The 23974-nt window shown below is 37.6% G+C and overlaps 1 protein-coding gene across 2 annotated transcripts in view; it reads left to right on the top strand.

Moving 5' to 3' along the window:
• Positions 1-2248: 2248 nt before the first annotated feature.
• The window catches only part of gjc1 (gap junction protein gamma 1), a 28103-nt gene continuing 6377 nt past the window's right edge, over positions 2249-23974 (top strand). The window contains exon 1 of one of the 2 annotated variants that reach the window (XM_017484211.3): positions 2249-2674. The gene's annotated coding sequence lies outside the window, so the exon portion shown is untranslated. Of the gene's footprint in view, positions 2675-18579; positions 19120-23974 lie in introns of those variants that run through there. The other variant, XM_017484185.3, reaches the window with a different exon arrangement.

The following is a 23974-nucleotide window of genomic DNA, read 5'->3' as shown; positions in this document are numbered from 1 at the left end:
CTCCTGCTGTCACCCAGAGATGGCATGTTTGCATGAGGGAGTAAGTGATGAAGGGGACGATGCCAGAGGTATTCGTTATATGTAGAGATCATGAGAGGCATGGAAACCGAAACACTTAGCAGGACTGTGTGGTGCCCAGGGGTGTCTCTGTTTGCCATATGTCCCAAACAAGCTTGGGAAGAATGCTTAGAGCATTTCAGTTTGATAACCAATAGGAAATCTTCATACGTGTCACCAGAGAGCTGTCCTCGTACTGCCTTACGGCTCAGAATGGGAGAGCAGCCTGACATGTTTCGTTCAGGCAACGGTCGTTTTGTTCTTCATAGACTCAACATAAGCCAAGGTTTCCACTTCCAGTCTTCAGAGTCGTTTGGATGGCCCAAATCTTTTAATCTATTTCAATTCTAAAGGCACAACTCCCACAAGTAAAATTCTGATGGACTGACTCAGGTGTTTTAGGAACAGAAAAAATTGTGAACTAGCAGGAGAAGGACAGGACTGAGAACCTCTAATTTTTTTTTTTTTTTTTCAGAAGAAAAATGAAAGGGAATCCTTTTCCAGTGTATAACTAATTTATAGTGGTGTAATATATCACCCACTCTGTCGGTCCCTGTCTACCAATTCCACCTTTGTGGCAAGAGGACCGATGTCTTGTTTGATAGAAGATGGACGGATGATGAATCTCTTTTCTATGCCTACAGTACGTGACGAGTTTTCAGATTTGTGGAACATGGTTTCAGGGAATAATGCTCGTCCAGATTTAGGCCTACTTTGTATATACATCTTGTTCAAGTGTTGCACAATATTACACAAACACCTCACACAATTCAACACAATGTCTGTGTAGGATTATGTAAAATATGTCCATGAAACATGGCGGCATGGTCGTGCATGTTCTCCCTATGACCATGTGGGTTTCCTCCAGGTTCTCCAGTTTCCTCCAACCTCCCTAAAACATGAACATACCAGTAGGTGGACTGGCTTTAATGCATTGCCCTTCATTTGAAAATGAGTGCCTGAAAGTGTATACACTCTCATCACATCCAGGGTTTATTCCCACTTTACAAATAGTGTTCCTGGGCTCTGTATTCATCACAAACCTGACCAAGATAAAGTGAGTGCTGAAATTGAATGAGTGAGAGAATTGTGGGTGGATATTAGAATTGTTATTTTTTTCTTCAGAATATCAGATTAAGAATAAAACTTTATTGGCCACAAACACTAAGGTATACAAGGAACTTGGCTCAGCTGTTGAGCTCTCATTTTGTTTGTAAACGCTAAACATTACAATAACGTAAAGACAAAGATATAGACAACACTGGTAATATAACAGATTTGCAATGAACAGAAGTGGGTATTATATAAATTATATTGACAAAAGTATGTACTTGTTGAACATCCCATTCCAGATTTAGTCCCCCCTTTGCTGTCATAATAACCTCCACTCTTCTGGGAAGGCTTTCCACTTTATTTTGGAGAGTGGCTGTGGGGATTTGTGTTCATTCATTCAGCCACAAGAGCATTAGTGAGGTCAGGCACTGATGTTGGGCGAGGAGATCTGGGGTGCAGTCAAAGTTCCAATTCATTTCAAAGGTGTTCAGTAGGGTTTAGGTCAGGGCTCTATGCAGAACACTCGAGATCTTCCATTCCAAACTTGGCAAACCATGTCTTCATGGAGCTTGCTTTGTGCACAGGAGCATTGTCATGCTGGAACAGGTTTGGGCCTCTTAGTTCCAGTGCGCCCTGCGACGTGTTGGCACCCCATCCCCACCTTGTGCCCCTCTCCTGCGAAAAAATTACATGGTATGGAATGGAAGATAGATGGAACGGTATGGAAAATAGATGTACGCCGGCATCAGATGCGTATTATTCTCTTGGATTACATAATCTCTTGTCCGAATGAAAAGACGATGCATCGTTACAAATGTTACAATGTTTTGCCTTTGAGTTGAGAATTCTTTGTAGTATTAAATAGAAGTTCTGCAATATAATCAATCTAAGAGTTCATCTATGATAAATCCACAGACATGCTTAGAAACACATTGTATGTATGTATTTATTTATTTATTTATTTATTTATTTAACTCATAGTGTCCACATACAGTAGCCTACGTGGACAGTTCACAAAAAAAAAAAAAAAAAAAACATCAATCAGAAATTTTTTTGTTAAATTAAAACTGCACATGACGCAGGGGTCTTATTATAATAACCGGGAGTGGCGTAGTCGAGAACAGCATACATATAGTTTGGGGCCACATGTTTTATTTTCTTTCTTCGTATTATTATTATTATTGGACCTCAGAAAAGATGTACTTTAGCATGTTGGGCAGTACACTGGAATGTAATGGTTACCATGGTTACAGTGCGGAACCGTTTAATCATGGATATAACCGCGTGAGACTAATAAGACTGGAGAGCTCGTGCTTGTCATCCTGGATGATCACTCATCGTTATATACAGCAGCCTACATTTCTAGTATAGACTTACAGCTGAAGGATAAGAGTGCATACAGTATGAGTCTGTTTGTTATGTAGACAGTCTCCAAACGCGCGTAAAGCGGATTTCCATCCGGCGTTAATGAAGCAGTTTGGCGACGCTGACACGGTGAAAGCGGTCGATTATTCGAGTCGGGGTGAACTTCTTCTCTTAATAACCTCCACAGACTCGCAAAGCGGTAAGATGCATTATAAACGATGGGTTTTATGAGGGTTTTATGCGGCACACTCTGCCACATAGCCTTAATGCTTAGCCTATGGGTCTTAAAGAATAGACTGCCAGCGCACGTGCATGTATATTCGCAGAGGTAAGGATGCTACTGAAAGGACACTACTGAGTTTCTTTGCGCGCCAGGACGATTGTGTTTAATATAATTTTCACAAACATGTTGTTTGAATAATGTACAGCTTCAGAGTCAACACTCTTTGCTGTCACGTGCTACAGAAATGAATAAATAATAATATATTCTTACTTGCATTCAACATTTTTCACACAACATACACTACTGATGATGCAGACTGAGAGACTCATGATGGGTATGATGTGTATGATGCAAGGGTAGGATTCCAGTAGGGCAGTGCAGTAGCAATAGTTGTTTGTGGCTCCTGATGGCTTGTTGCTAGAAGATGCTCTTGAATGTTGTGGTCCGAGTGCTGATGGATTTGTACCTTCTTCCTGAGGGAGAACAGTGCTTGTTGATGTACAGTGGATCTGAATTACAGAGGAAACAATATTATTATGCCTGAGTGCACAAGCTTGATGTTGTTGGTTGGTTACACAAGACGAAAGTTTCATCTTTCTGCATGCCCACTTATTCATTATCTGACCTCGTACAGCTAACCCATCGAAAGAATTGAATAATAATAATAATAATAATAATAATAATAATAATAATAATAACAAAGCGTTCTTGGGGGCCAAGCACCCAGACTCGGTGGGTTGCACGTTCATAGATGCGCTACAATATCTGGGACATAACTAAATATATATATATATATATATATATATATATATATATATATATATATATATATATGTGTGTGTGTGTGTGTGTGTGTGTGTGTGTGTGTGTGTGTGTATGTCTCTCTCTCTCTCTTTCTCTCTCTCTCTCTTTCTCTCTCTCTCTCTCTCTCTCTCTCTCTCTCTCTCTCTCTATATATATATATATATATATATATATATATGCTGTGTCCAAAATTCAAAAATTCAAAAGCCAGGTATCCATGCATATATATATATATATATATATATATATATATATATAGAGAGAGAGAGAGAGAGAGAGAGAGAGAGAGAGAGAGAGAGAGAGATGCATGGATATCTGGCTTTTGAATTTTGGACACATGGTTCAAAAGTTATGGCTATAAAATGGCCCCGATGGTGGCGCCAGAGGTTTGGCAGCACTTGGTTCAAATTTGGTCAGAATGTTCCTTACACCCTCCCCAATCAGTGTGCCAAATTTCACAACTTTTTAACCAGACGGTGCTATGCACTGCCATAGACACACTAGCCAGAAGAAGAGGCAGAATAATAATAATAAGGAAAACTAGAATAACAATAGGGTGCCTATGCACCTTGGTGCTTGGCCCCCTAATAATAATAATAATAATAATAATAATAATAATAATAATAATAATAATAATAATAATAATAAGAGGAAGAAGAAGAAGAAGAAGAATAGGCGAGCATGGTGGCTTAGTGGTTAGCATGTGTGCCTCGCACCTCCATACTTGGGGGTTTGAATCCCACCTCTGCCCTGTATGTGCAGAGCCTGCATGTTGTCGGTTTTCTCCCCAGATATGCATTGCAGGTTGATTGACATTTCCAAATTGTCCTTAGTGTGCCCTGTGATGGGTTGGCACCTTGTCCAGGATGTCCTGTGCCCTGAGTTCCCTGGACCCTTTAAGGATAAGCAGTATGGAAAATGGATGGATAGATGGATGAACAACTGAATGTAATAAGGATTTTCAGGTAAATTGAAATGCTGAATTAATTTCAGGTGAATTAAAATGCTGTGCACGCCATTGCTGTGATGCAAAGGTAATTTACAGGCATTCTATAAGCAGATTAACTAGCAGCTGCGTGTGTGTCTGTGCGTGAGACATTTGTGTTTCTACAGAATGTGCTATGTGCATTTTATGTCTTGTGCATTTGTGTATGTACATATTCACTTTCTGTATGTTTCTGTCTGAGTATTCATAAGTATTCATTTATTCACAGTGTGTTGTCTTGATGGATGAGTACAGTTATTCCCTTGTAGCCTTGCTGCCCTTTTTCATTCAATCCTCTTTTTTTTTTTTTTTTTTTTTTTTTTTTGACATTTCAATAGTATTCTATCTCAAACATACAGGGAGGATAAGAGTGTGATCCAGTAATGTTGCCTTTAGAGTCAGTGAACAGAGAAGAAGGACAAGAAAGGGAAAGGAAGCAAAAAAATTGCCTGTAGTCAGATAAAGAGAGACATAAGGAGCAGACTCGGTCTGTCAGGCAATAACACACACACACAAAGACATGCACGCGTGCACATACGTACAGAAGGAGGACAGCTTGGTTCCAGTTGGTTAAGACCAGTTTGGACCACCCCTTGTCTAGGAGAAATCCAGCTGCGTATAATTAACCCCCACTGTGGAGTTTGTGATGCCCTGTAGTAAATTCATTTGTGTTCTATTATCACCTATAAGTGCATACATTACCACGTAGTGTGTTAAGGTAGTATGGCATCTGATAGGACATCTCTGTGCCAGTAATACATCGTTTTCCATTACAAGTGTTAGAAATGCAGAATGGTAGAATTGTGGATTTCTCTCATTGTTTCACTCCTACACTGTATTTAAGTATTCAAGCTCTGATCATTCAATCATACTGTATATACCTCCCTATTAAAGTATACTGAGTTGGGTCATCTGGAAACATGGGTTTAACTATTTAAAAAAAAAAAACGTTGCAATTTGTAAGATCTGTCACTAAACCATCTGCCATGGTAGATTCAATGAATAGATATCCCTAGCTACAATTTAAATATTGATAAAGGCTACAAAATCTTGTTTACTTCCTGATCAGAGTGGTGTGGGCGTTTCCTTGGCAATGTATTGAGCGACAGTGCTAATGCTAGAAGTTGGGTAGGAATTTGCCTATGTTTGCCTCGCACCTACGGGGTTGGGAGTTTGACTTCCGCTTCTGCCCTGTGTGCGTGGAGTTTGTCTGTTCTCCCTGTGCTTCGGGGGTTTCCTCCAGGTACTCTGGTTTCCTTCCCCAGTCCAAAGACAAGTGTTGTAAACTGATTGACATTTCCAAATTTCCAAAGCTCCCTGGGATAGGCTCCAGACTGCCCGCTCCCCTGTGTAGGATAAATGGTATGGAAAATAGATGGATGGATTATTTTAAAAAAAAATTTAAAAAATTGTAACCCCAATGTTCACCCAATTTCATCATCATTCACACAATTCCCATCCACTAGCTAGCTCTCAGCTTCCAATCTGGAAGGGTGAAGGCTAGCACATGCTTACTCCAAGCCTGACACGGCATCTTTTTTCAGTTTCTGCACATGGTACATCACACATCAGCTCAACACACTTGGAGGAAAGTACTATCTCCCCTCTTCATCAGTCATGAATTCACACCCACAACTGGTTAGTATCGCACTCAGTGACAGAGGAGAGAGAGAGTAATGCCATCCCTCCCACCCAGACAGCATGGGTTTTACTCCCTGGGACTCCAGAAGGCTGTGGCATGACTTGGATTTAAGTCTCCCAACTATACACTGAACTATTTTGTGTTGCATCACCCAGGAGCCAAGGAAGTGTTTAAGATGTTTAAGGGAGTTCACCTTCTTGCTCTAGGTTCTGTCAAAATCACAGACTATGCATTCAATTAGAAAATGAAAGTGGTCATGATGGGGAATATACTACTACTACTACACACACACACACACACACACACACACACACACACACACACACACACACACACACACACACACACACACACAGAGAGAGAGAGAGAGAGAGATGTATGTGAATCCTTAGTGACATTCCCAGTGGGTAGAAGTCTCATGTGATTCTTTACTCCCACTGAGCAGTACATATTTGCACATTGCACACTACACTCTCTCCCTCTCTCTCTCTCTCTCTCTCTCTCTCTCTCTCTCTCTTACAACACACACACATGGTTGTAGATGCAGTCATAGAATGTTTTAATTATTTGTGACAGCAGAAGACAATAGAGAAGCAGGATGCGGTGAATGGTTCAGATAACACACACACACACACACACACACACACACACACACAAACACACAGAGCTTTCTTTCCCATGTCTGCCTAACATCATCTTCCTTAAAACACACACACTTGTTCTGTCTCCTGTCACACACACACACACACACACACACACACACACACACACACAAAACCTGATTTCTTGTGACACAATATCTGTGTCACATTGCAGTGCACATGGTTGATTGGACACGGCTGGAGGCAGCAGCAAACAACATGAAGTAGAGGAACAAGAAGATGACAAGAGAGAAAATATACTAAAAATGTACTTTATAGAGCAAGAGCATTATATGAAATGTTTATTTTCCTGTGTCACATGCTGTAAAAGCTTCACATCAGCGTCTTGTCAAGATGTACAAAATACTCAAGGGCTGTAAAGCACAGTTATCAAACTCAAGGCCCACAAGCCAATGACAGCCCACTGTCTCATTTCATTGTTTTTTTAATCTCTTATCCTTATATATATATATATATATATATATATATATATATATATATATATATATATATATATATATGTTTGTGTGTGTGTGTGTGTGTGTGTGTGTGTGTTTGGTGTATAGAAGTGCATCTGATCATTTTACTCACTGAACTTATATGTGTTTGAGGCTACCAGCACTCTCACACAAAGTCTAACCCTCACCATAATCAGATCCGTTGGTAATTTTTCAAACTATTTAGCATGTGTGAATTCTTTCAAGACCTTGTTAGCTGTCACCATAATATAACTGTATAGCTGGTCTTCCACGGTACAATGTTCCTCGCATTTTTGCTGTTGCAGACAAAAGAACGTACATCATAAAAGAATTCTTTGGTCATGCATTGAGATTCAGTGTCACTGTGACCAAAGCCGGTCGACGTCAAAGTTATGGCAGTGCCAAAGTGTGACTGCTGCTCTAACACTTGTCCAACAGCCACCAATACGAGGCACCACAGGATAATGCGAACCTCATGGGACAGATAGAAATATGTGCTGCATCCCAATCCGCCTACTCTCCGTCCTAAATAGTATCCGAGATGTCGTGTGTGTTGAAATGAGTATCCCAAAGGTGCCCGGATGGTCTACTATTTCCTGTGGATTTTCAAAGTGTGGATTTGTGGACATTTTTTTTTTTTCAGCTAATGTTGCCCACGACTCCTTGCACGAGGGAGGAGGAGTTTTGTGAACGTTTTCTTTGCCGAACTTCATCTGCAAACATGGCGGGTGAGTGTAATGTCGGTGAAGCGTATTTTAGAGGGGTATAAATGAAATGTTAGAAATATAAATCAAGGGAATGGTAAATTAAATTATATAGTACAAAGCATCTAATGAATAATGAAAGAAGAAATTGTGCGTAGTTAGGCAACAACGTTCTCTTCCGTTACATGACGTATTAGTTAGTATGTCCCAGTACTTACAAACTCTTTTGCTACACACTCAAAAGTGTGTACTGTTTTCTTTTCAAAAAGAGTACATACTTTTAGTGCATAGTATAAGTAAGGTGAATTGGGATGCAGCACTGATAGTGGTAATAACTAAATGTAAACAAAACATGCTAATGACAGAAACTGGAACTGCAGTGTAAGATTAGTTTAAAGCAAAGTATGAGAGATAATTGTAATAATAATAATAATAATAATGAGTAGCTCTTAATTGGGAACATTGATTGTAATATTAAAAGAAATGGAATTCATATCTAGCTTTTCCTCTTTATACTTGTTTTCTAGCGTTGTCCTTTATTGAGAACAAAGACAGAACATGAAGGAATCAGCATTAGAGAGACATGAGTGTAGATGACTGTCTGTATATTTACTCGTGCCTTTCCTCTGTGTCTTTTCCTCAAGTCATGTTCTAAGATATTTGTTCATCCATGGCTGGGTTTCCATGGCCACAAGGATCGTGCCAATCAGAGCACAGGATGGCCATGTGCTCTGGACAAGGAACAGAGCCCACCGGCGACATACACATAGTAGCATGCTAAAGCAAACACAGCATCTTTTTCTCCTTGTCTTCCATTACTTAACCCTCTCTCTTTCTCTGTGACCCTCTGTGTACAGTACTTTCCCTTGCCTTTTCACCTGTTTGGTGTTTTAAGCACTCTAGGGTATTTGTAATGTGTTTGCTTTTGTTGTTGTTTTTCCCCTTTAGGCATGCCATTAATAATGAGTGTATAGATTGACAGAGCAAGAGAATGGAAAAAAAATGTCCTTCAGACAAACAAGACAAATCATGTTTAGACTGTCAGAAGATTGTGACTCCCCCCATCAGCTGTGTGTGTCTGTGGTGAGTGTATTTATAACGGGTAAGAGGGAGAGAGTCCAAGAAACCAAGTTCTGAGACTTTAAAAGTCATTAATCAGAATGGAGAGAGCAGGTCATGTAAATATTTTCTCCAGCTGCACAGTGATAAGCTTCTGACTGCGGCATAAAGCAGGGATTAGTTTATAAGGATTTCGCGGTGCACAATTATATCAAAAGAACAATTTGATATAGAGCCGTATATGTCAAATTATTTCTGAAATCTCTCTAGCTCTTTATATTTGGGATTTTTTATGTAATTCTCATTTGGATCTCACCAAGATAAGTGGTTACTGAAGATGAACGAATGATTTAAACACGGAATGCGCCTTCTTATTTATTTGTTAGTTTCATTCATTTGTTCATTCATCAGCAGCAACAAGAATGTATTTATTTTGACTTGACCGTACAGCGTTATGACACTCTGTGTGAACTCAAGCAGAGACGTTAACGATGGTTGCATTTCTCTTCCCTTTCCTTTTAAACCTAAACTCATTCTTAACCAATCTTAAACATGATTGCTAACACTGTTGTAGCACCCTGGACCATTGATTCTCAATAATCAAAGCACACTTCTCTTTTCCCTTCTTTTCCTTCATTGGGCTCTAAACACTAAACACATTCCACTGGAGTTCACTGTCCTTCCAAACTCCTTACACCCTTTTGTGGCAAAAAGTCACACATTGGCAGATCCAGAACATTGTGACTGGGGTGGCCTGGCAGGAGTCATACATTAGCTATGGTCGGGTGGCCATAGTAAAGCAAGACACAATGCCAGAAATACTTAATGTGGAGATGCTAAATTTGACACATTGCATGTTTCAGCCAATGCACATTTCAGTATATGGGTTAGAACCAACTGCCAGGTTCGCTGCACAAAACGTTGCGAATGTAACATGGTGTATCTTACCTGGACACGAACATCACAGATCATCAAAACTTTTGCGATACACCATGTTGAATGATTATCGTAGGAGATCTGTAAGTACTCTCAGCTGATACACATCATGCCTGAATGTGGGGACCAGTGGGAAATTTGAAGCGTGGGAATAAGGCTGTGACTGTTTCGAGTGGAACATTCCCAAAACAGGACACACTAAAACTACAAACCTTAAAATGTTGATTTTACTCTATAACCTTAAGTTCTGATAATTTTCCTCTGTTTTTATATATATATATATATATTATAAATTGTGCTTGACTGACTGACAGAGAAATATTGTTGTTTCTAATGGAAACCTTGTTTTTATAAAACAGTTTGAACGTAACCCATGTAGACACCAATGCTTACATTCGCAAGGACTTTTAAAAGACCTCAAACCCAAAACTGGCCGTGACCCTGAACATCCATTCCCATCGATAACTATTCTCTAACCTCTGTACTAAAATAAGAAGACTCGTATTCCTGGAAACGGTAGGAATTAAAGCAAAAAGAATGACTTTATTAGGTAAGGTAAGGAATGACACAATTTCCAACACTAATTAATGGGGAGAATTTAGTAATGCATTATGTTTTTATAGTAGTTATGAACAGGATGACATCAATTATGTATATCTCAAGGTGTAACACCTTACATCAATCATGATATATAACAATATTCACTGCAATGTTAGTTTATATTGTCAATGATTTATATACATTTGAAAGGCTGCCGTTTTCATGGAGTGACCCAGTACTCTACAGTGTTAGAGTTTTCTGTTTCTGTTTCAATCTGTATTTTCTATTATTAGTCACTTCCACGAGTGGCTGTACATTTTCCAAATAGTACAGTAAAACCTACAACATCAGAAAAATCATAAATCCCAAACTGGATTTTTTTTTAAAAGCCCTCTACTACATGAATTATTACATTTACATAAAAAAATGTTTTTATGCATTTTTCTTACTTGAATTAAGTAATAAAAAGATATTTTAAAACGTTTAGAAGGTAGTTGGTTGATTGTTGCCGTATGACAACAACGCGCAATGGTGGCAAGTATCATATAGTAAAAAATAACACAACATGTATGAGATTATGAAGTTAGAAGTACTGCATTCTCCAGACTATAAGTTGCAGGTTTTTTTTGCCATGTAGTAAGCATGTAAAAGTGATATCTTCTAATAAGGAATTACAGTTGTAAAAGGTATGTGGATGGATTTACACAGTCAAAATACATACACAAATTAAATTCAAATATGTTTTGGGTGAAGTATCTTCTTAAAAAAATAAGAGTTTAAAAATAAGCTGCAATTGCCAAATGTCTGAAATTACAACAGTTTTTCTTACTTTCAATGTGAAAAAATGTAAATATACTATTAGAGAAGCCTAGTGTCTTTTTTTTTTCCATTCATGAATGTTCATACTACAGTTCCATAATCGCATGTTGTTGCCATATGGCAACAATTTCATTTGACCATTTAACAGAATACTCAAAATATATAAACTTGCTTAAATGACCATTTGTTTTTTTTACTTATCTCAAATATTGTTTACATTTTTTCCTTTAAGTAGTTTTGCCTAAATATTGAAAAATGAGTCACATTTTGAGAGCCCTTCGATGATGACCTACCCCAAGATATGTCTAGAAACATCTAGAAATTGGAGATTAATTAATTCTGCCATATGGGAATATCATGCAGTAAAGGGTTAACACTTTTTTATGATGTCCTCCATGAAATGCTCATCAGGTCATATCTGATCATTTCAGACTATCAGCTAACAACAACTGAAAGGCAAACAAAAAAAAAAACCTTCCCCAACGTGTGTGTAGATATTTTACAAACACATTAACACTGAAATTCAATGTAAATGGTGCAAATGTAAATGGCACTCTTATAGAACTCAATGCAATCTTTTGCTTTGTATTTGACGTTGGTCCATATTTTTTGTACTGCTTTTATGTTTTAGCTTTAGAAAACATTCACTTCTAGATGAGTGTGTGGGTACCATGTACTGTAGTGTGTGTTGTCTAGTTGAAATCCATGAAAATGGGTGTATATTTATAAGTGATATACTCAGTAATACTATAATATTATACTTAATATAACATCTCAGAGCTGCTGTGGAGAAATCAGGTCAAAAAACAGGTCAAACAGCTATCAGACCTGTCATCACAAGTCACCCTACAGATATCTACAGAAATCAAACAAGAATGGAAACTGAAACGTGTCGTGTTCATATTTTCCCATGTGACTTCGACTTTCTGAGACAAAATGTATCAGTTCAGGGTTTGGCTCTGTAACCAGCTGACTAAGGAAGTCAAATGGGCAACAAATCACTCCAGTCGATACAGTAATTGCATTGAGTAAGAGCATGCAGGCGTGTGTGAGGGAAAGCGCGAGTGTGTGTGTGTGTGTGTGTGTGTGTGTATATACTGACTATGTTTCTGCCTCTGTGTCCTAAGTCAATTTACCCACCTCATATTCGTTCCTTATGTGCAACCTCTAGGTGAATGCGTGCTTAGTCTGTTCGTGTATGTACAAGTGCATCACATTAGTGCTCATCAACGTTAAACTGGTGAACATCGAAAACTGGAGAACAATATAAATCTGGTAGAAAGGAATAGACGGGAGGAAATAGACGGCTTGTCAGGTTGACGAATGATGAAATTGATTTGAACGCTCACAGCCGGGAGGATGTGCTGTATATTAGTTATCATCATCCTTTTTCTTTTCTTTCTATTCTTTTTTTTTTTTTCCTTTTTCTAATCAAAAGCTGAAGGAAGACAGAAAACAGAAAGAAGGGAAAACCAGAAAGCAGACACGATGCAAACAGACAAGCTGTGTCTGCACTATATTCTTACACTATACACGTTGCCCTTGGAAAAACGGAAAATCGAATACTAGGATTTTAGAAGTAAATAGAAATATCAAATTATCAAAATTTTCTAAAGGAGCAACCACTAATTTTGAAAACACAACATTACTGATCTTAACATTTTGGTTTTTTGGATGTATTAGTATTCTAGGGCTCCCTGGGCTAGACTTCCTGAAGGAAGGATAAGCGGTATAGAAGATGGATGGATGGATGGATGGATGGATAGTATTCTAGGTTACTCAGTGAACCTTTTAGAAAAATTTAAGTGCTGTGGTTTCTGGTGGGTTTTTTTTTGCATTCCACTATGTAATGCATGTTGCGACAGTGACAAGCGTTCCACACTTCGTTTTTCAGTGATGCAGGCAGTAATAGCACACTACATCTCACTGACTTTTCCAGTGTGAACACACTACATGCATACAAAGTACATACAGCTATAGGTTCAGTTACTGTATATAACCCCATATGCGATATAGGTGAAAGAGGCAAGGTTTAATCTGTTTTCTCTTCATATACTCATTCCGTTTTTTCATTCATTTATAAATGGCATACTGTAAGTCCATATGGGCTAGACATGTGCCACATTTCACAAACATGTTGTCTGATATTATCAATAATGTATATACGATTTTTAAAAATCTTTTAATTCAATCAGTCATGCACTTGATCAGTGATGTACTCCGCTAAAAATCTCGTTTAATGGAAGAGAGGCGTAAGGTGAAGGGTACAGAAGATGAGAACACACACATGAGGTAATAGGTTTGTTGTGGAGGTATTTATTTGAGTGTGTGTGTGTGTGTGTGTGTGTGTGTGTGTGTTGGCAGTAAGCAGACGAGGTTGAGTCTGTTTAACCGCAGGGCATTTTCAATTTGTACATGTGTCCTGTGACACATTTGTCCTCTGTGTGTGTGTGTGTGTGAGAGAGAGAGAGAGAGAGAGAGAAAGAGAGAGAGAAAGTTTATTCTGTTGTCTCCATTTGAAAAATGTTGCCATGTTATTTTCATCATTCACATGCACGTTGCTGAATACAGTTTTAGAATAGTAGTTCCTTGGTTTTCTCTTATTTCTCTCTAGATTTAAACTGTTAGTCCTATATGGGGGGAAAAAAACCTAAACAGTCCAGTAGTTTATGGTTCTGTAGGCATGTTGATGAACAAGTGGAGTATCTGTTCAAGTGGTTGATCATACTGAAATATTTTGCATGAAAAAGCATGAGCGAAACAATGGCCGAACCTGGCTTATTCACAAAGCTTTAATCATACTGTGGTTTGCAGACAATATTACAGTACAATGTGAGATAACATGGGAATAATAGGAAAATATAGCTGTGGGCCTTCAGATCTAAATAAAGAAGCCAACTCATACCTCTCAAAGCCATAAACTTTTGCCTATTTTCTAGTGGACGAGGAAGAGAAGGCGGGAGATTAAGGGGTCATCTGAGGATGTTGAGATGTTCCTGTGCTTGCTAGTTCACGACTAACACATTGCATTGGATTCCTCCAATCTGACTCCTATGAAAGAAAGGGGGTTGGGGGTTATGTAGAATGTGCTTTTAATCAGTCTAGGGATAACGATTATTTTCATAATTGGTTGGCCGATTATTTTTTGTTCGATTAATCAGATGGGGGGGGGGGGGGGGGGGGGCGCTTTGAGTACCAATTTTTTTTGCTGTTGTTTATTTAAAATATAATCCACAAACTGAGTGTTATAAATATAAACTTCAGACTTGTGCAATTTTATATATTTTTTTATACAATTATATAAGACTGAAAAGAACCCAATACACACAGACACACACCAGAATATATATTACTCCTTTAGGACTTTAGTTTAATTCAGTGCTTTTTGTGCATCCATAAAAAAATAATGCATAAATACTTATAAATAATATAAATTAAGTATATAACTAAGTTTATAGCTAAGTATATAAACAGTAAACTGAAGAAAGTCATTGTCGTTGACTCTGGGTATCTGCTAAAGCTAGCGGCGTCACATGTGCATATGACGTCATGTGCCGTCGACTAGGAAACAGCTTTTACTTCCAGTTAGTAAAAAAACCCGCTAGTGTTCCATTTGAGATGATACTACCTTTCTAAAATCCACACACTAGATGGTAGAGTACGTAATGCATAGTGTAAGTGTATAGTGCGTCATTTGGGACACAGCTTTAGTATTTACTCTCTGAAGCGTGTTTTCGGAACAGAAGTAACGTAGTGAGTAAACGCACCCCGTGCTGTGCGCAGACCGACTAATCAATAATGAGATTCATTGACAACGGTTTTCATAATCGATTATTATTGATTTTATCGATTAGTTGTTGCAGCTCTAAATCAGTCCCTACAGGATTTCACAAGAGTAATTGTTGTGGTGGAAAAACGTGATTTTGCTGCGGCTTTTAAAAAATTTTTGGGATGCAATTTGTGGAGCTTCTTGTGCTTTTTTGCGGAAAACTACTTGAAATGGAGAAATTGCAATCTCACAAAATTGTTTTGCACGGTCTTTCACAGTGATATTTGTTGATAAATGCGACCTTTTATCTGTACGCCAACTTGACGCAGGTGAATCAAAGAGGGCTTTGGCTGAATGCGTGTTGTGATGACATCACATGACGCGTCTCAGCCCAAATCTGTGGAAAATCTGCGGTAATTTTGAAAAATTGCAAGCTCCAAATATTTTAAGACTTTCCTTGATTTCGCATTCATTTCTGCAATCACAAAATCCTGGAGGGACTGATTAATATACATATTTAGATTAGGATTTATGATCGGGGGGAAAAGCGATTTGTGGATATACCAATTTTAGGATACAGATGTTAATAGATATTGGTGTGATTAAAATTTTAGGTCAGTTGTCTGTTTCCAGATGGAAGCTCAGGTTTTTATAGACTCTCATATGTTTAGATTCTGTTAAGAATTATTATTAATGTGATAAAAACACAATAGTGTTTCATGATGTGGAGCAAGTGTGTGATTATGTTTTTAAAACAAAATTCCCCTATGGATTCAATGTGTCCCTTAAATCCCCATCATTACATAAACTTTGCAGATGCTCCCTCACCACAGAAAACCTCATTTAGTAACTGCGCTTTCTCTTACTCTTTCTCTCTCGTACACACTCTCTCTGACCTTCGCAATAGTCATCAACATCCTTTCTCCATCCATCTCTCTGTCCTGACATTTCTTTCAAATCTTATTAAACCGTATTTGTGCCAACATATTTACCTGTCTCTGGTTCAAAATACCTGGCAAGAATCTGATCTTAACAGGGTACCGTGTGTGGTGTAGTAATAAATCACAAACTAACCCACAAAATGTGGCATATACAGTACGATTAGAGGCAACAATATGGTAAGGATTAAAACACAATAGGGAAGGCAATTATAGGAAAACAGTCAGTGTCAGGTTGGTGTCAAATGACGTGAAGTGAAGTCGCTGTTACCACTCCGAAGTTGATTCGTTTCCTATAACATCACATCCTGAAGGGATTTATTCCCCTTATACCAGAGCAATGAATACAATTCTTATTCATTAATGAATTATACATCGTGCTTTTTATCTGTTTATAGTTACATTTAATGTTGTGGAACATCCGCAAATCAGCCGCAAAGTTCATTCCTGTTATCGCTTCTGTTACGACAGCTCAAAAAAGCCGTTCCTAAATTTTTTTTCTCTTTTGAAGTTAATAAGTCAAAAGAAATTCCAGGGTTTTCATGTTGCCAAGAAACTACAAAACCCTCCACTCTGAAGACTTTCCTGTGTTACAGCTTTACCTCCGAGTGTTACACTGACACTGGACACTCTTTCTAAAAATGCTAGCATTACAGAAAGCTTCACAATATCAACAATTACACCTATATATATATATATATATATATATATATATATATATATATATATATATATATATATATATATAATGATCAAAATTACAATAGCATCGGTGATGGATCTAGTGTGCGCTGCTGCAGCATTCGTAGTTGTCACGTGAGCAGAGAGTTGTTCAGTTCAGTTAGGAAAACAAATTATGTGCATCCGAGCAGCAGCATTATGTCAAGATATTTAATATAGCAACCTTTCAATATTCTGCTATCTCAGGATCCTCAGAAATTTAGCAAAGAGACTGGAGTGGTACAAGGAACCTCTACGCTACTCTGGTTCTTGTACCAGGGCATTTTATCCAGCACCTTCTTGCCTGGCAGCTAAGACTTAGCCATGTGTGAATAATGTAAAATTCTGTCCATAGAAATAATAAGAAGAAGAAGAAGGAGAAAAAGAAGAAGAATAGTAATAATAATAAAAATAATAATAATAACAACACCAATAATGATAATAATAATACAAATAATAATAATAATTATTATTATTATTCATTATTATAATAATGATATAATCATTATCATTATTATTATTATCCAGCCAGCTATCTATTTTCTGTACCACTTATCCTACACAGGGTCACAGGGAGCCTGGAGCCTGTCCCAGGGGACTGGGGGCACGAGGAAGGGGACACCCTGGATGGGGTGCCAACCTTTCGCAGGGCACAATCACACACACTCACAAATTATTATTATTATTATTATTATTATTATTATTATTATTATTATTATTATTATTATTATAGGTTTCTGTTTGATATTCTCTATATATTGTACATACTGTAGATTTACTGTAATAGTGATTCTCACTTGTGTTCATTTAAGTATCAGCTTTGTCACAGTAGTTTATCCTACAATTTTTTAGAAGAAATAATGCAGTGGGGGGAAAAAAACAAGCTTTTTCTAAGATTAAATGAGACATCAGCAGGATTTAAACACACATCTCCAGAGCACAGGGTGAACACTTTTTCACGGCATCACCTGGGAACTTGTTGTTGATACTAAAACATTTTCCTTTGTATTTTTCACTGGTTATTTCATCTCATCTTTGCTGAGATCTCTAATAAAACGTAACAGGAGTTATATGATAAGATACTGTAGTGTTTTTTTTCTCAGGGGCAAAAACCTTAAGCAGAAAATGTCTCCCTTTTCCATCCATCTGATTTCATTACCGTCAAGGAGAAATTATAGAGATACTGTAATAAAGAGTCTTTTTTTCCCCTATGGTGTTTCTCATTTCTCCAGATCCGTAGGCATATTTGAAGGTATTGTGTCACTTGCTGGAAGGTTTCCGGTGACACGCAGGGTCTTGCATTATTGAGGGTGATTTATAGAAAAGGCTGGCCTTGTTATAACAATATATATGTATTTTTAAGCTAAATCAATATCTATTCCTTCCGTCTCCGGGACATTTATCATGCAGGCGCACATGGTACAATTTCCTTTTATCGCTTACACTCTAATGTTTACATAATCCCCAAAAGTTCAGTCAAGTATCTCATCCATTTAACAAAATCGTATTACACTTGAAACCTTGACGTTTGGAAGGCTTGAGTAAGACATTTTCAGTACAGACTCCATCAGTTTTAACTTACAGATTGTATATGGTTTTAACTGGAAAAAAAATCCTCTGATTGTAATCTGGCTTCTGCGCAAACTGTGAGAGAAAATGATTTTAAAAGAAAGAATAGACAAAGACTATAGAGAGATATCTGAAAGCTTGAATTTTTAACCATCACCCAAGATGGCAAGATGAATAGAAGACCAGATATTAGGATGTGATGTTCCTTGGGGCGTTGCACTCTGAGATCATAAAAGGAGACAGAAGGGGCTTTGAGGAGTAGATAAGGTTGAGGAAGGGAAATATTTTATTCTGTGTCACAGGCTATAGAAGGGAAAGCCCTTAAAGGGTCTGCATTTAATCCATCCCATCCCCCCATCGCCACACTCACTCCTCCAATCATTCGTATGGGAAAATTTCATATTTCACCCCCTTTTCACCTATCACCCTGCCAGTAAGCACATTAACCCTTCACACAAACCTCCCTCCCATCTCTGACCCAATTTTGGGTAATGAGGGGTAAGAGGGGTCCATTGTGTGTGTTCCACAGAAGAGAGAGAAGAGGAGGAAACGAAAAGACATGCAACCCCCCACCCACTTCATTGTACACGCCGCACACACACACACACACTCACACACACACACACACTGCAGTCCCACATGGTTGTCAGATTGTGCGTATAAATGTGGGGGTCTGTTTGCTTCCTGGTTTTAAGGGTAATGGCTAATGATCTCGTAAAAGAATGAAAAGGAAAGAGAGAAGAGCAGGGAGATGAAAGGAAAAGGGGTGGAGAGGCAGACACAAAGAGGAGAGATAACAGGGACACCCGAGTGTATGTAAGTACATAGTTTGGTATGTGCGTGCGTGTGTGTGTGTGTGTGTGTGTGTGTGTGTGTGTGTGTGTGTGTGTGTGCATGAATGCGTGTGTATGTATGTGTGTGTGTTTATTTGAGTTGTGTGTGTTAGTAAGTGCTATATGTTACAGGCTTCTGGATGAAATATTACTCTGTTTGATTGCATTGAGCATTCCGTTATCCAAATCCATTCATAACACACACACACACACACATACACATCAAGTTTTAGAGTATATGTATACACACACGCACAGAGCACATATGTTGCATCATTCTTTTTCTCTTTTCATTCTTAGTACTGCACAATTCCCGTAAATGGTCAGGAATTCTATTTTTAGTCCATTCTGTTTAACACGACAAGATCTGTTCATTCTTCTCTCCCACATCTTCAGACCTCTATAGGGGGAAAAAAAACAATTCAAAGAATATACCAGTTCAGTTGAGGTGGAATGGTTTCTTTCTTTCTTTCTTTCTTTCTTTTTATCTATCTCTCTCAGTCTCTCTCTCGCTTCCTTTCATACCATTCCCTGAAAAAAAAACAAAAAAAACAGTCATAGATCATATCGGGGTTTTGACCATGTTTTCCAGCAATCTACTACAAAGAAATGTATACGCTCAATGTTTTTTTTTTTTTTTACTCTAAGCTCAAAGTAATTAACTAAACCTTGGGTTTTTATTCACAATTAACATTCCATGGTTTTGGCATTAAGCCAGTAAGTGTAAGTAATCTAGGAGAAAGTCGTATAATTCAAATACACAGTGGTGATTTATGATGCAGGCGATCAGCTTTTTTTTTTTTTTTTTTTTTTCCTTCTCTAATGGAGCACAGTCATTTAAATTTTTGATATGCACTTGGTTAGGATATATGTAATAAAGGCCAAAATGAATGCAATTTATAATACTGAAGCTGTGATGTTCTTTTGGAAGAGAGTAATGTAGCTAATTTGGAAATGAGGAACATTAAGACTCCATGCACAATGCAGTTGGAACGACAAAAGCATGTCCCTCTCTAGGGACATTAGTGGTGTGTGATGCTTAGTGCTGCTTGGCAGGGGTAAGTTGGATACAAAAATGTAGGTGACTTTGCGTGAACCACTAGTAATTAACAGTGACTTTGGTCTATTCACTTTTCAAGAATCAACACACCTTCATTTCCAGATTGAAGCAGACTGTGAGAGAGATGAAGACAGGTTATGAAAGCAGGTTAGCACTGATGAGCGTTCTGCTGAGCATGAGCTCGTTCTGCCGTTCTCAACTGCCCAAGGGGAGGGCACAAGTGATGAGACAACTGTGTGTGTGTGTGCGCTTCAGACACGTGGCAGGGCCAACTACAAGACCACAAAGTCACTAAATGGACTCAGCAATTTTGAATTCACAGTGCTGGCTGCAAATTTTATAACACTGCATGAAGGATTGTATGGTCACATTCTGCCCTACAATGTAAGCTCATTGTACCAAAGAAAGTCTATACTTTGGTAATATCAGTGCCAGATATGCAGTATAGCACCCAGCTTTAGATCAAAACATATTAGCGGTGTAATGATCAAATGATTTGGACTGATGCATTCATTTTTAAAGTGAAAAATCATATTTTTTTAAACTGATGTGTAAATCAGTCCCTCCAGAATTTTCGCAATTTTGCGATTGCAGAAATGAATGCAAAATCAAGCAAACACCGCACTATTCGGAAGAGCTTGCAATTTTTCCAAATTACAGCAGCTTTCTGCAGAAAATGTGTCACGTCACGTCATCACAATGCGCGTTCGGCAAAAGCCCTCTTCGATTCACGTGAGTCGAACACGAGTACAGATAAAAGGTCTCACTTACCAACAAACATCACTGCAAAAGAGCGTGCAAAACAATTGCGTGCAAGTACAATTTTGCCAGTAGTTTTCCGCAATAAAAACACAAAAAACTCAACAAGCAAACATTTTTTACCGCAACAATCACAAAAAACTCAGCCAAATCCTCTACGGAATGGTAAATAGGCTAGCAAGGTGATTTGCCCATAACTCTGATACTTAAAATAGTCCTTCTCTACATCATAAGCATTCACAAATGAATGTTAGGCTTACCCCAGATTGGCCACGTATCGATCAGACGCTACTAAATAAAATAGTTATATATTGTATCATTCAATCTATATTCAGATTCAATGGTATCATCAAATAACCACGATATATAATAACATGTGGAAACCTGAAGTTTATACCTCTAGTGCATACGCTTCATGTTTAAGCTCTTGTAAATTGGTCGTTCCATGAAATCTGCAGCCTTTCAAATGTGTATAAATCATTGACAATTAAAGCTAACATTGCAGTGAATATAGTGATATATATATACATATATACATATGATTATTTCAATGTCATCCTGTTCATAACTACTGTAAAAACATAATGCATTACTAAATTCTCCCCATTAATTAGTGTTGGAAATTGTGTCATTCCTTACCTTACCTAATAAAGTCATTGTTTTTTGCTTTAATTCCTACCGTTTCCAGGAATACGAGTCTTCCTACTTTAGTACAGAGGTTAGAGAATAGTTATCGATGGGAATGGATGTTCAGGGTCACGGCCAGTTTTGGGTTTGAGGTCTTTTAAAAGTCGTTGCGAATGTAAGCATTGGTGTCTACATGGGTTACGTTCAAACTGTTTTATAAAAACAAGGTTTCCATTAGAAACAACAATATTTCTCTGTCAGTCAGTCAAGCACAATTTATAATATATATTTAGAAAAACAGGAAATTTCCAGAATTTAAGATTACAGATTAAAATGAACATTTTAAGGTTTGTAGTTTTAGCATGTCCTGTTTTGGGTATGTTCCATTCGAAACAATCACAGCCTTATTCCCACACTTTGAATTTCCCACTGGTCCCCACATTCAGGCATGATGTGTATCAGCTGAGAGTACTTACAGATCTCCTACGATAATCATTCAACATGGTGTATCGCAAAAGTTTTGACGATCTGTGATTGCAGTGTTTTGTGTAGTGTATAGTGAAGTCACTCATTTAATATATATTGCAACTACATTATCATTATCATAAAAACCAAAAGAATTAATATGGTCTTACATTAACCCCCTCTTACATTAAGCACGCTGTACACAAGAAAATCCCGACCTCAGTGTTCTGAATGCTTCTTTTTTATTGGATTGAAAATAGACTGAAGAGTTATAGTGTCTTGAAATATTCACGTTAACAGTTCTTGAGATCATTTTCAAACTTGGATTAATGTTATTTATTGACTTGTGAAGTGTTTTCCTATTTATTTATTTTTTTTATCTAATTTGTACTGATGAATTCATTGTTATTTTAGTTTCCTTGTTACATGCTCAACGCAGTAAATGTGATGCCTCATAACTCATGTTATCGTTTTCCATTATGTCTGTGAATGAGAGTCTTCTTCAAAATTCCTTTGTCTGGAATGTTACCTTCATGTCACACATTGGCTGCAGTTTTCATGGAGTGACACAAATGTCACATGTTATATATGTTATTGAACAGGTTAGATGTTCACGCTGTTTCACTCAGATCTTTCACACCAGTCTTTAACATTCATTCAGTCACTCAGACACTTTACTCTTGTCACTTTTTGTACTTGGATAATAACACTATATACTATAATTCTTATATAGGGTTTATTTGATCTTATTTAATTTATTTTTTAGATATTGCTTATTAAGTTATGTTGCTTTATTTTTCTATTTTAGATGCACTATTTCTAATATTTTTCTACACTTCCTGTTTTATAGTCATTTATGTTCCTTCAGTTACTTTAAACGGTTATACAGAACTATTCTTTGCCAACGGCAAAAAAATATTTCCCTCTGGAATAAATAAAGTCCTATCTTGTCTTATCAGGAGTTTGATGACTTCCCTGCTCCAACACACCTACTAAACCCGGTAATGATTGGTCACAAGATGTTGGCTAATGTTCTTTAACAGTAATTTTGACAATAAGTTCCAGCAGAAATGCTTATAATTTTTGCACTTGTTCTAATACATCACTGTGTTTATAGCATACAGCGCCCTCCAGTAATATTGGCACCCTTGGTAAATATGAGCAAAGAAGCCTGTGAAAAATTGTCTTTATTGTTTAACCTTTTGATCTTTTGTTTAAAAAATTCACAAAAATACTCTGCTCTTATAGATATCAAAGAATTGCAAACACAGAACAGGTTTATGTATAAAAAAAAATCTTTGTTAAATATAGGTGTGCAACAATGATTAGCCCCCCTATGAATTCATATGAAAAAGATATATTCTAAGTATATTCCCATTGATGTTTTACATTTTTTAGTACACCTGAGTGACTCGGATTGTTCAGCCATGACTTTATGTTTCACAGGGGTATAAATATATGGTGACACATAGGCCAGTTGTTTGGAAGGGTTTAAAAAAAACCCAAAAACTCTACTCTCATCTAAAAAACCTCATGCCCATGGTTAAATATGGTGGTGGCTCTTTAATATTTTGGGGCTGTTTTTGTGCGAGGGGACCTGGACATTTTGTTAGGATACATGACATCATGGACTCTATCAAATATCAACAGATATTAAATTAAAACCTGACTGCCTCTGCCAGAAAGCTTAAAGTGGGCCGTGGTTGGATCTTCCAGCAGAGCAGTGATCCAAAACATACATCAAAATCAACACAAAGATGATTTACTGACCACAAAATCAAGGTCCTGCCATGGCCATCCCAGTCCCCTGACCTGAACCCCATAGAACACCTGTGGATCTGGAGAGATTCTGAGAGGATGCTGACATCCTTTGAAGGATCTGGAGAGATTCTGTATGGAGGAACGGTCTTAGATCCCTTGCCATGTA

The sequence above is a fragment of the Ictalurus punctatus genome, chromosome 2 (genome assembly GCF_001660625.3).
Source record: "Ictalurus punctatus breed USDA103 chromosome 2, Coco_2.0, whole genome shotgun sequence".
NCBI lineage: Eukaryota > Metazoa > Chordata > Actinopteri > Siluriformes > Ictaluridae > Ictalurus > Ictalurus punctatus.
The sequence above is the reverse complement of the archived record's forward strand: the minus strand, read 5'-3'. Positions and strand labels throughout refer to the sequence as shown.